Source organism: Cajanus cajan, chromosome 3 (genome assembly GCF_000230855.2).
Source record: "Cajanus cajan strain Asha chromosome 3, NIPB_CcT2T_4, whole genome shotgun sequence".
NCBI lineage: Eukaryota > Viridiplantae > Streptophyta > Magnoliopsida > Fabales > Fabaceae > Cajanus > Cajanus cajan.
This window is the reverse complement of record NC_138519.1, coordinates 34,829,068-34,841,064: the sequence shown is the minus strand read 5'-3', so window position 1 is coordinate 34,841,064 and position 11,997 is coordinate 34,829,068. Positions and strand designations below refer to the sequence as shown.

General features: G+C 26.8%; 1 long non-coding RNA gene across 2 annotated transcripts; it reads right to left on the bottom strand.

Annotated features, from left to right (window-relative positions):
- Positions 1 to 5,040: 5,040 nt before the first annotated feature.
- On the bottom strand, positions 5,041 to 7,348 carry LOC114916472 (uncharacterized). Of its 2 annotated transcripts, XR_014432425.1 has the most exons (3): positions 7,277 to 7,348; positions 7,068 to 7,192; positions 5,041 to 6,998 (listed from the first exon to the last, which is right to left on the bottom strand). It is a non-coding gene; the product is annotated as an uncharacterized LOC114916472 (long non-coding RNA). The 2 variants fall into 2 exon arrangements; XR_014432424.1 differs by having other exon boundaries at positions 7,068 to 7,329.
- Between the last annotated feature and the right edge of the window lie 4,649 nt (positions 7,349 to 11,997).

The window sequence follows — 11,997 nt, the reverse complement described above, 5'->3', positions numbered from 1 at the left end:
TAACACTAAGGCCAAGAAGACCAAGAGGTGATATATTGAAGGAGGTAAGAGGAATGGGTTAGTGTTGAAAAACCATAGGAGGAGTAAGACTACTTTTGGGCCTTAGCTCATAAGTTTTTATAGCATTTATTTTTATTCCTATTTTTGCCCTTGTCTTTAATTTCCTATTTTACCCTTGTATTTTGGGGTATCTTAGTCATAGGATTTATTTTCTTTTGTATTTCCCATTTTAATCTTGTATTATTGGGTGTTTTAGATAATAGGTTTTCAATTTTGGGCTAAGGTATTTAATTAGGGAGCTAGACACATTTTTGGTGGTGTTTGGACCTATTTTTGGACTTAGAAAGGCTTAGGCCTAAATGGAGGGCAAAGGTTGCATGGTCTTATCATGCACCTAGATGTAGCCTAACTAAACCCAAAGATTCCATCCTTGGCCACCAAGTTGCATCTAGGGTTAATTTGGGTTTCATTTGGTGTGCATTTGGCACCCTAAATGCAACCTTAGATGCCTCCCACTCCTATAAATACCCTAGGCACCACACCTTGTAAATACTTTGGAAATTGAATATAAAGAGAGCATTTTTCCTTTATATCATCCTTAGTCACCTTGGATATTTTCGGCCACCTCCCATCCTATCTCCACCTTGAGAGCAAAACCCTAGAAGTGGCCTTCACCTACCTTGAAGTGAGTCAAACCCTAGAGTGCCCTCTCAAGCATTTCATCAAACACTTCACCCATACTCTCCATTTTTATCCATTCTACCATATTCCTTCTGTAAACAAGACGCCACCTTTGAAGAACTTGATCCAAGGAGTCAAGGTGTCCTCACATTGATCAACCAATCCATCAATGCTAGCAAGGATGCCATCATGTGGTATCTAGAGCCTATGTTCTTCAAGGGTAACTTCTTATTTTCTTTTTGTATTTCCGGTCATGTTCTTGTGTCTGTTCTTCAAGGGTAACTTCTTATTTTCTTTTTGTATTTCCGGTCATGTTCATGTGTTTGTTCTTCAAGGGTAACTTCTTATTTTCTTTTTGTATTTCCGGTCATGTTCATGTGTCTTCTTGCTTGTATCTAAAGTTGTGCTAAAGTGGGTCATCATCTTGATATACTTTCATGATCCATATTTCTTCTTTGAAGTGTTGATTCATGCCATACTCATTCTTGTGAATCGTCTTGGTGTTTTAGGATTCTTTGCTTAAGTTCTTACCATTTTTCTTTTAAGTTTGAGTTGCTGGAAATTTTGGGCTGCATGATAAATATTGATGAAATGATGATTTTTATTTTGTAATCCTTCCGGTTTTGTCATAAACTTGTCTCTTTTGAAAACTACCTTGAAAAGAATTCCAAGCATTCATGCTTTATCCTTGAAATGATCAAAATATGACATGCATGCCACATGTTTGATGAAATGGCCGTGAGTCTCTAGTGTGCTTTAGAGAGTCAATCATGCATGCTAATTAGTTCTAGCATGCTCTACATTCCTAAAATATCATGTGATTAATTTCTTTGCACATACTTGCTTCAAAATTTTCGGCCACTTTGTGTATTCCTTGGTGCACTTGACATGCCTATGTATTGTTTGATGTTTTGAGTGTGAAAATGACTTTTTTTGCACATCCTTGTTGCTGGACATTTCACATTAAAAACCTAAAGAAAACACTCAAAACTTGTCTCTTTAAGCCATTGTCAGTTGCTAAGAGGATACTCCAAGGACTTGCTCATCAAACTAACAAGACACAAGTGTAAAATCCAAGCAAAGGGGAACTATAAAATAAAAAAAATAAAAAAAAAAGCGTATTGGTTGGACTTTTGGACCTCAAAACCGTGACCTAGTCAAGTGTCAAAATGAACAAAAGATACAAAATCAAAAGAATCAAAAACCAAAGAAAAAGGGAACCTTTGCTAGACTTGTGGAGTTTGGACCAAAATTCTCATACCTTAGCACTTGGAGTTATTCCTGGACCATTGGACAATGCTTATTTACCTTATGATACATTTAATCAAACACCTTAAGTGCATTATTTTATTTTAAGCCTACTTGTTGAATTCTATTCTAGTGCCATTCTAGGACTTACTCTTTTGTGTGCTTGCCTTTTGTTAATGTGCCTTAATTTTAGTTTTTGAGTATTTCTTTCTACTCTTAAGTTTGTCTCAAAAAAATCCAGTTGAGTTTAGCCTTTTTTAATTGTGCCTTTTTAGTTTTCTTCCTTGGTCTCTTGTACTCTTGGGTTGTGTTTTCTTCTTGACCTAGGTGAAGAAAGCTTCTAAACACCACACACTTTCTTGGTGGATTGAGTGGAGGGGCTGTCCGATTTGAGTTCAAGGAACTTTGGAGGATCACACCAAATCAAAGAGTGCAAACACTATTGAAAGGCTAACCTCGGGTGTTCATTGTGAAGGGGTGGAGACTTGAAGACTTGAAGATTTGAAATTATTTCTTTTTCATACTTGTTTCCTTTTGTTCAATTTTTGGCCTCTTGTGTTTTGGCCTTTGTTTTCATTCATTTTGGTTTGTAATTGGCCATTTTTAAACCTCTTTATTTTAGGGTAACTCGAAGTAGTGCTCGTGGGAGTGACTTGAATACCACCAAGGTCACTTCAAGCTCCCACCCTAGGGAATCTGACTAGCATATGCTTTAAGTTGCTTTCCTTTGCATGATTTATAGCTTTTATAGTATAATTGTTTAGGCTCTTTTTTTTATTTGTTTCATTTAGAAGGCTACAATTTGCCTACTAAGGGGCCGTGCACACACACACTTAACTTTTTTGCAAAAATTGTTTTGTAAGAAAAGTATAAGGAGACTTAGTGATTTTTACTTGAAAATGCTTGGTTTTTAAGTGATTCCTTGTAGTCCACCTCCCTTGATAGTTCAATTTGTACACTTAGGCCTGCTAATACTATTCTTGCACCTTCAAAACTATTTGTGAAAACCTTTTATCACTCATTCTTTGTGAAAACCTTTTTGTACCAATATTTTGAACTCTATTTTTTAAAAACCTTTTTGATCAAAGATAAGTGATCACTCTAGTGTACATGGTCATAACTCCTATAGTAGTAGACCTAGTGTTAGGGATGAGATTAGGGAGTTGAAAGAATATTTGAGAAAAAAAGAAGAGGAAAACATAAAAAGAGAGGAAGCAATTAGAAAGAGGGAAAAAGAAAATGCAAAGAATAATAAGGAAATAAGGAATTTACTTGCAAAGTTGGTAGAAACTAGTGGATCCCAACCTAGGATTATTCCAACTAGATCTCAAAAAGGCAAAGAAGTTAAAGTTCCTAGGAGTATGCATGAGGAAGAAAATAAAATAAGAGAGGAGGAACTTAGAAGAAAAGAAAAAGAAAAGAAAATAGAAAAGAAAGAAAAAATGAAGAAAAGTATAGAGAAAGTTAAAGAGGTTAGAAAATGAAAAACAAATAATACTCTTAGAGAAGAGTAAGAAGGATAATGTTTCTTCCAAAGGGCTTATGCTTAAAGAAAGTCACTTTACTATTGAAATTAATTTTAAAAAGACTTTCTTCATTCATCAAGACCTTAACTCTTTCTCTCACGTTGCCACTAGTCATGAAGTGGAGATTCAAAAACAAGTCCTTTTTAAAGAAAAAAAATCTCAACTTCAAGATTTAGTGAAGAAGAAATGGACTTCACTTAGTACCACCTCTTGTGCTACTTCCTTGGTGGTGCCCAAGGTAGATAAGCCTTCTTTCTTTAAGATTCTTTCTACTTTAGTTTTCTTTATAAAGAACCCAACTTTTGGTTTGTATGGTTTGTTGGATACATCTCATGGTGTTGTATCTTCTATTTTTGATCTTGAAGGAAGTACAAACTTATTTGAACTTAACTTGGATACTTCCCTACAAGACAAACTTAGATTATATGAGTTTTCTAGACTCCTCTTAACACCTTTTTCTCATATGTATCTAACAAATAATGCAATACAAAGTTGTTTAGCTAATTTTTTAGTTAAGTTTTCTTTATTTTCGAATACATACCTAGGTCACTACATTGGGTACCTCCAACAAGATATTTTAGTTCTTAGGACTAGTGCTTTACACTACAAAAAAAAAGGATTTTAGCGACCACCAAAATCGGTCGCTAAATTGGTAAAATCGGTCGCTATTTACTTTAGCGACCGAATTAGCGACCGATTTGAAGTAGTTGCAAAAACCCTGGTCGCAAAGTTGTTTAGCGACGGAAATACTGGTGGTCGCTGATTAGCGACCGAAAATTTCGGTCGCTAATTGGTCACTATGATTATGGTCGCCATAGTATATGGGGACCAAATTAGCGACCGAAAAAAACGTCGCTACATCGGTCGCTAATTGTGTTATTTATTTTTAAATTTTTAAAAAATGATTTTCCTTTCCGTCGCTAAATCGGTCGCTAACATTTTTTAAAATAAAAAATTATTTTTTGATTTCGGTCGCTAAATCGGTGGCTAATTGTGTTATTTATTTTTGAATTTTTGAAAAATGATTTTCCTTTCCGTCGCTAATTCGGTCGCTAACATTTTTTAAAATAAAAAATTATTTTTGATTTCGGTCGCTAAATCAGTCGCAAAATTTATTTTAATTAAAAACGATTTTAATATCGGTCGCTAAAGTGGTCGCTAAGTGTGTTTTTTTTATTTATTTTTTTAAAATAATTTCTCATTCGGTCGCTAAATCGGTCGCTAAATTTTATTATTTAAAAAATGAATTTTTATTATAGTAAAAAATTAATTTTCATTTCGGTCGCTAAATCGGTCGCTAAACATAATTTTATTTTTGAGAAAAAAAAACTAATTTTTTTCGATCGCTAAATTCAGTCGCTAGGCTTACTTTATTTTTAGACATGATCGCTAATTTTATACCTTAAACACTATATATTTTATTTTCATTTTCATTTTGAACCTGTTTAACAATGAAACAATAACATTAAAATTGATAATGCAAATATAGTCCTAATATCATAATAAAAGTAATTAAAATATATAATATATGATACAATCTACAAAACCACAACTAATAAAAAGAATAAAAAAAATAACATTTAACTAATAACTAATAGTAAAAATGAAATAAAATTTTCTAAACCACAATTAATATAAAACATCCAAAATAAGTCATCAAATACACAACTAACTAAAAGCATCCAAAAGGAGTATATAACATTTAACTAATAATAAAAACTAAAACAAGTATATGATATCATAAAAGAGAAATACACATACAATCAACAATCTTTTGGTGTATCATCAACATGATCATGCTGCTCGTCCTCAACATGGTGTCTGGGGTCATCCATAGTGGTAGTTGGTAAACTAGGCCCTGGCATAAGAGAGTTAATCTGAAAGTGTCGTAAGATTAACTGCATCTGCTGATCTTGTTGATGCATACGCTCACTTTGCTGTCTCATGTGCTCATTTTGCAACTCATGATTTTTCATTAATTGTTCCATCTTTTGCTCAAGCATCCTCTCCTTATCTTCCTTTGCTAGAAGCTCAGCATTCAATTTGTCAATTGTTTGACGCATTTCCTCTATTGCAATGTGTGATGTAGTGAATTTGCAATGTGGAGGTGTTTTCGTGCTCAATGTGGTTGGGCTGGCTAGTGAACCTAACATGGATTTATAAACTTTATGTCTTGTTTCAAACATAAAACTTTACGGTGGGGTTTGTGCTAATGCCAAGTCAGATGGACAAATAGCTGAGGAGAGCTTAGGATTGAAACCACTTGGTCCTAAGGTATTCAAATTGCTTTTTGCAATTCCAGTGGCTAATAGTAGTAGAAAAAGTTGAAAAAATGCTGAATTCTCAAAAGGAGCTGTCTCTCTCTTTTGGTTGGTAATTGTTATTATACTAGACATCTAAAAGTCTATTAGAGTGTGTTTGGGAAAGCTATGGAAATTTGATTATTTCAATGATCAATTATATGTATAATTAATTATAATTGGAATGAATTTTTATTTGGATAAGTCCACTGAAAAATAATTTTAAAGTAATTAATTTTCAAATACATGAAAATAACTTATTTTTCAGAGAAAAAAGAAAAACATTTTACAAATTCTAGCTATTGTTCCAAAAGAAACTAAGGGTAATTAAGTTTTGAAATTTCAGAATTCAAAACCAAAAGCTAAAAACAAACGCAATGCATATATTCATGCCCCCAAAAGAAAAATAACAACATGAATTAGATGAAATAAAAATTCTTGAATCCACATACCTCTATAGGTGGATTATAATACATAAATAGTAATTATATGGCCCTATAAAGAAGCTTCTTGCAGCAATAGTACCTTTCTAATTAACAAAGAACATATAGATGTATTACAAGTGTAACATAAACATTGCCTACTACAATGTCAAACGATGCAATTAATAAGAATTGTCAAAAAGAGATACAGCCTGAAGCTCAATTAATAATGACATATACCATAGAGGAGCAGATACCACAAGAAGAAATTGATGCAGAAAAAGACATTCCTGAGGTCTGATCAGACTACAAGAAACTAAACTAGAAAAACTAAAACAGATAGTAACTTTAACTTTTAAATTGCATAAGTAAATCATTTCTGTAAATTAACAAACAAAAACAAAATTATTGTCACGGAATATGCTACCTTCATGTTTTGACAGTTTTTTTTTTAAAACTGACATATAGGATTCAGGAAGAGACATGCCAACTTAATGTGGAAAATGAACAGAAATTAGAATCCCAGACTGCAGTCTCTCTTGATGTTGAATACAATTTTCGTTATTTTTAAGTACAGATTGATTGTAGCTAGCATAAAAACGTTGTAATAAATCCCTCCTAATTTCTTTAACAATCTTACTATTTAATTTTAAGCCCTACTCCCCTTCCCCTCCCAAAATCAAAAAATACCTCATAGCACATGGAGCTATATTCATTTGATAAGCAGCAGATGAAAACAAAATAAAAATCTTTACCGTCAAATTCCACGGCCTCTCGGGCTCCACGCATAGAAGATCAAAAGAACACCAGTGGGTATATACCTGCACGAATCATGAACAAATTGGTGAGTGCAACGCGATGCGAGAGTGAAAAAAGCATTGTAGACGCACCACTTAAGAGGAAGGCCCTTGTATTCAAACCAAATGGTGTCAACTCCAGGGGGAAGCGCGGTGCTGAAGTGAGGCTTCAAAAGTGAAATCAACAAAGGCAAGTAGCCTATCCTGGGGGCTAACAGCTGAAAGCGAAAATAAACGATGAGTTAAGCGAAGAAAGAGCGTGGGATTGAAGTGAGATGAAAACCCTAATGTAAGAAGAATACGAGAGCAGGTGGAGGAGGAGGGAGAGTGGTGACTTCAGATTTTTCAGATTGGGGCGCGCTCAAGAGGGAAACAATAAGAGGGAAACAATTGTGTTTTATTATTTATTTTCAGATTTTTTTGAAAACATTTTTTTAAACAAATTCTACATTAATTTATTAACTATAGCAATTTTTTAACTAAGTTATTTAATTTTAGTTTTTATAATAATTTTTTTTTATGAATTAACTAAAATCTTGAAATATATTCTTTTTAAAAATAATTTTTTAGTCAATACGGTGATTAAAAAGTATTATAATAAATAATAAAATTAAATAAATTAAATCTTATAATAGTTATTTTTTTCATAATGCTAAATTAAATATTCTAATTATTTTATAATAAATTAAAATAAAAATATAATAAAATATATTAATTGATATTTCAAATAAAATATATTAAAATATTCTAATCAAAAGAAATTTAATATTAAATCAAAAGGTTATATAAATCATAACTAAAATTATAATAAATATTATGATATTAAATTTATTATATATTAAAATTAATTACATATTTGTATCAAAGAAATTATTATAAATTTTAGATTTTATTTATTATGTTTTATAATAAATAAAATCCAATATTAAATCAAAAGATTATAAAAATTATAACTCAAATCCAGGTAAATATTTTGATATTAAATTTATTATATATTAAAATTAATTAAACATTTTTATCAAACAAACTCTTACAGATTTTAGATTTTATTTACTATCTTTCATAATCAAAAGAAATCCAATATTAAATCAAAAGATAATAAAAATTATAACTAAAATATTTATAAATTTTTTAATGTTAAATTTACTATATATTAAAATTAATTAATTAAATATTTCTATTTAAGAAATTGTTACAGATTTTAGATATATATTTTAAAGTTTTTATTTTATTAAATTAATTAAAAATTACTTATTTTTTTATCACTTTTTAATATAGTGAGTGGATGATAATGAATTAGCTAAAATTATAAAATATATTTTAATTAAAAATATTTTTTGGTTCATACGGTAACTATAAAGTATTATAATAAATAATTAAATATTCTTATCAAAGAAATTCCTATAGATTTTAAATTTTATTTATTATGATTTATAATAAAAAAATTTAATATTATATCAAAAGATAATAAAAATTATAACTAAAATCATAATAAAATATAATACTGAAAATTAATTATATTTTATCACTTTTTAATAAAGTGAGTGAATGATAACGAATTAATTAAAATTTTAAAACATATTTTATTTAAAAATATTTTTTTAATAATACAGTGAATTATAATAAAAAATAAAATTAAATCTTATAATAATTATTTTAATAATGATACTAAATTAAATATTATAATTATTTTAGAATAAATTAAAATGAAAAGATAATAAAATATTTGAACTGATATTTCAAATAAAATATATTAAAATATTATAATCAAAATAAATTTAGTATTAAATCAAAAGATTATAAAAGTCATAACTAAAATTATAATAAATATTTGTATCAAAGAAATTGCTACACATTTTAGATTTTATTTATTATGTTCTATAATCAAAAGATATCTAATATTAAATAAAATATTATAATAATTATAACTCAAATCCAGATAAATATCTTGATATTAAATTTATTATATAATAAAATTAATTAAATATTTTTATCAAAGAAACTAATACAGATTTTAGATTTTATTTACTATGTTTTATAATCAAAAGAAATCCAATATTAAATTACCAAGATAATAAAAATTATAACTAAAATCATAATAAATTTTCTAATATTAAATTTAGTATATATTAAAATTAATTAAATATTTGTATTTAAGAAATTGTTCCAAATTTTATATATGTATTTTAAATTTTTTATTATATTAAATTAATTGAAAATTAATTATATTTTATCAATTTTTAATAAAATGAGTGAATGATAATGAATTAATTAAAATTTTAAAATATATTTTAATTATAAATATGTTTTTTATCAATACAGTGACTAAAAGTATTATACTAAATAATAAAATTAAATAAATTAAATCTGATAATAGTTATTTTTTAGTGATACTAAATTAAATATTCTAATTATTTTACAATAAATTAAAATGAAAATATAATAAAATATTCTAACTGATATTCCAAATAAAATACATGAAAATATTATAATCAAAAGAAATCTAGTATTAAATCAAAAGATTATAAAAGTCATAACTAAAATTATAATAAATATTTGTATCAAAGAAATTGCTACACATTTTAAATTTTATTTATTATGTTTTATAATCTAAAGATATCTAATATTAAATAAAAGATTATAATAATTATAACTCAAATCCAGATAAATATCTTGATATTAAATTTATTATATAATAAAATTAATTAAATATTTTTATCAAAGAAACTAATACAGATTTTAGATTTTATTTACTATGTTTTATAATCAAAAGAAATCCAATATTAAATTACCAAGATAATAAAAATTATAACTAAAATCATAATAAATTTTCTAATATTAAATTTAGTATATAATAAAATTAATTAAATATTTGTATTTAAGAAATTGTTGCAAATTTTATATATGTATTTTAAATTTGTTATTATATTAAATTAATTGAAAATTAATTATATTTTATCAATTTTAAATAAAATGAGCGAATGATAATGAATTAATTAAAATTTTAAAATATATTTTAGTTACAAATATTTTTTTTATCAATATAGTGACTAAAAGTATTATAATAAATAATAAAATTAAATAAATTAAATCCAATAATAGTTATTTTTTAGTGATACTAAATTAAATATTCTAATTATTTTACAATAAATTAAAATGAAAATATAATAAAATATTCTAACTGATATTTCAAATAAAAAAATTTATCAAAGAAACTAATACAGATTTTAGATTTTATTTACTATTTTTATAATCAAAAGAAATCCAATATTTGATTACAAGATAATAAAAATGATAACCAAAATCATAATAAATTTTCTAATATTAAATTTAGTATATATTAAAATTAATTATATATTTGTATTTAAGAAATTGTTGCAAATTTTATATATGTATTTTAAATTTTTTATATATTAAATTAATTGAAAATTAATTATATTTTATCAACTTTTAATAAAGTGAGTGAATGATAATGAATTAATTAAAATTTTAAAATATATTTTAATTACAAATATTTTTTTATCAATACAGTGACTAAAAATATTATAATAAATAATCAAATTAAATAAATTAAATCTTATAATAGTTATTTTTTTATTGATACTAAATTAAATATTCTAATTATTTTACAATAAATTAAAATAAAAAGATAATAAAATATTTTAACTGCTATTTCAAATAAAATATATTAAAATATTATAATCAAAAGAAATCCAGTATTAAATCAAAAAATTAAATAATTATCAGTAATACTAAATTTTGTTGTAGTGTCAATATGGTGGCTAAGAGTATTATAATAACTAATTAAATTTAAAAAATTAAATCTTATAATGGTAATTTTTTAATGATGAAAATATAAATATTATAATTATTTTACAAGAAATTAAAATGAAAACATTTTTTATAAATTATTATAAATAATAATATTTTTATTCTTGTTAGCGACCGATTATAATTCGGTCGCTACAATTACTATATATATTATATTTTTTTAATTCACTTAGCGACCGATTTACCTGTGGTCGCTAAAATTATTGTAAAAAAATAATATTTTTTTTCTTTTAGCGACCGATCCTATTTTCGTCGCTAACATTATTATAAAAAATAATTTTTTATTTTATTTGCGACCGATATGTATTCGGTCGCTAAAATTATCTCAAAAATATTACAATTTCTTAGCCACCGATTACGATTCGGTCGCTAAAGTTACTCTAAATAATAAATATATATTTTTTAGCGACCGAATGGGAGTTGGTCGCTAACTGTATTTTAAATAATATTTTTTTTTATTTTTTAGCCACCGAATTTAGTGTGGTCGCTAACATTATTATAAATAAAACTATTTTTTACTTATTTAGCGACCGATTATATTTCGGTCGCTAATCATATTATAAATAATAATTTTTTTTTATTTTTTAGCCACCGAATGGGAGTTGGTCGCTAACGGTATTTTAAATAATATTTTTTTTTTATCTTTTAGCCACCGAATTTAGTGTGGTCGCTAACATTATTATAAATAAAACTATTTTTTACTTATTTAGCGACCGATTATGTTTCGGTCGCTACTCATATTATAAATAATAATTTTTTTTTATTTTTTAGCCACCGAATTTAGGTGGTCGCTAAAATTGATATAAAATAATATTATTTTATTCTTTTAGCGACCGATTCTCTTTTTGGTCGCTAAGATTATCATAAATAATATTATTTTAGTTTTGTTAGCGACTGAAACCGTTCCGTCGCTAATTTAACAAACATTTGTTAAGTTAGCGACCGATTTAGCGACCGATTCTTAGCCACTACAATTTTCGGTCGCTAAATCGGTCGCTAAATGAAATTTGCTACCGACTCAAATTCGGTCACTAATTAAGTCGCTATTAGCGACCAAAAATATTCGGTCGCTATTTTCGGTGGCTAAAATGACTTTTTTTTGTAGTGTTAGAGTGCTATAGTTTTAGCCTTTTTAACTTTTTAGGTTTTAGTTATACACCTAGACTTCACCATGGGGAGGATCCTATCCTTA